The following is a 2,335-nucleotide window of genomic DNA, read 5'->3' as shown; positions in this document are numbered from 1 at the left end:
GGCGGGATGAGTTAGAAACCGTCCCGGACTCCGTAACTTGTACAAAACGAAACCCTCGGCTCCACCTCTTATATAAAGGGGGAGTCGAGGGACGAGGAGATCATCGAATCATTGTCTGCAAACCCTAGTTTTCATATTCGTCGAGTACTTTTCGGCTGAAACCTTCGAGATCTACTTGCCCTCTACTTCTAACTAAACCCTAGCCTACAATCTATAGGCATTGATAAGTTAATCCCTTGTCAGGAAGCTTCCGGGAAAAATAAGGTTTTGGGCGTTGATTTCGTCCGATTCCGAGAATATTGCCCGAACAGCCTTTCTGGAACCAAAAACAACAGAAAACAGGAACTGGCACTTCGGCATCTTGTTAATAGGTTAGTTCCGGAAAACGCATAAAAACATTATAAAGTGCAAGCAAAGCATGTAAGTATTGTCATAAAACAAGCATGGAACATCAGAAATTATAGGTACGTTGGAGACGTATCAGACTCCACCTTCCATGGTGATTTCTTCCGGAAAGTTCTAGAACATTGTAGCGCCTTCCATAAATGCACCGGATTATTTCCAAACTTGGAAAGTGGCTTCCTATATATGAATCTTATTCTCCGGACCATTCCGGACCTCCTAGTGATGTCCTGGATCCCATCCGAGACTCCGAACAAACATTTGAACTCCATTCCATATTCCATATCTACTTAAAATGACATCAAACCTTAAGTGTTTCACCCTACGGTTCATGAACTATGCAGACATGGTCGCGACTCCTCTCCGACCAATAACCAATAGCGGGATCTGGAGATCCATAATGGTTCCCACACATTCAACGATAACTTAGTGATCGATTGAACCATTAACATACGATACCGATTCCCTTTGTCACGCGATATTTTACTTGTCCAAGGTTTGATCATCGGTATCTCCATACCTTATTCAACCTCGTCACCGACAAGTACTCTTTACTCGTACCGAGGTATATCATCTCTTGTAAACTATTCACATGCTTGCAAGCTAATCAGACGACATTCCACCGAGTGGGCCCAGAGTATATCTATCCGTCATCGGGATGGACAAATCTCACTCTTGATCCATATGCCTCAACTCATACTTTCCGAATACTTAATCCCATCTTTATAACCACCTATTTACGCAATGGCGTTTGATGTAATCAAAGTACCCTTCCGGTATAAGTGATTTACATGATCTCATGGTCGAAGGACTAGGTAACTATGTATCGGAAGCTAATATCAAATTGAACTTAATGACGTGATCTTATGCTATGCTTATTTGGGTGTGTGTCCATTATATCATTCATCCAATGACATAACCTTGTTATTAATAACATCCAATGTTCATGATCACGAAATCATAATCATCTATTAATCAACAAGCTAGTTATACAAGAGGCTTACTAGGGACTCCTTGTTGTTTACATAACTCACATGTATTAATGTTTCGGTTAGTACAATTATAGCATGGTATGCAAACATTTATCATGAACACTAAGATATAACAATAACTATTTTATTATTGCCTCTTGGGCATATCTCCAGCTTTCTCTGCTACAAGCACAACCCTCATTGCTCGAACATCACTGCGCAATGATGAACCGCCCCGACGATAGCCAGTTCCCTCCACCTCCGTCTCCACCACCACCACCTCCACCACCGGATTCGCAGTTCGACATCGCCGCCGCCCAGGAAGAGTCGCGAGGGTGCCGGGCGGAGCTTTGGCGTGCAGAGCTGCGACAGCGGCGGGAGGCAATCGAGCAGCGGGCCCGTCAGCAGCGTGAGGCGGAGGCGGCAGCAGCGGGAGACCCCGCAGCTGAGGAGAACGCGGCGTGGGAGGAGGAGGCGCTGTCAGACACCATTGCGGCATTCGACCCCGCCACAGCAGAAGAGGCGCGCGGCCCGAACGGAGGCCAGCGGTGGTGTGATGAGCGCCGGCGCCAGCGCGAGGAGCGGGAGGCGCAGTACCGTGAACGGCGGGAGGCGATCAAGCGCCGGCGGCAGGAGGCGATGGAGCGTCAGCAGCAGCTGGCGGTGGAGGAGCGTCAGCAGCGGGAGGCGGCGCTAGCGGCAACGGAGGCGGCCTGGGGGAGGCGGGCAGATGCGTTGGCAGCGGAGGCCGACGCGTTGGCGGCGCGCCTGGAGGCGCGAATGAAGGAGGAGGAGGAGGAGGAGGAGGAGGAGGAGGAGGAGGAGGAGGAGGAGGAGGAGGAGGAGGAGGCCGAGGCGGAGGAGAAGGAGGCGGAGCAGGAGGAGGAGGACGACGACAACGACTTCGAGTGGTCCGACGACGACGGGCCGCACCGAGACGAGACGGCCGATCAGCAACGTGT

The sequence above is a fragment of the Lolium rigidum genome, chromosome 7 (genome assembly GCF_022539505.1).
Source record: "Lolium rigidum isolate FL_2022 chromosome 7, APGP_CSIRO_Lrig_0.1, whole genome shotgun sequence".
NCBI classification, from domain to species: Eukaryota; Viridiplantae; Streptophyta; class Magnoliopsida; order Poales; family Poaceae; genus Lolium; species Lolium rigidum.
Note: the sequence above shows the minus strand (reverse complement) of the source record.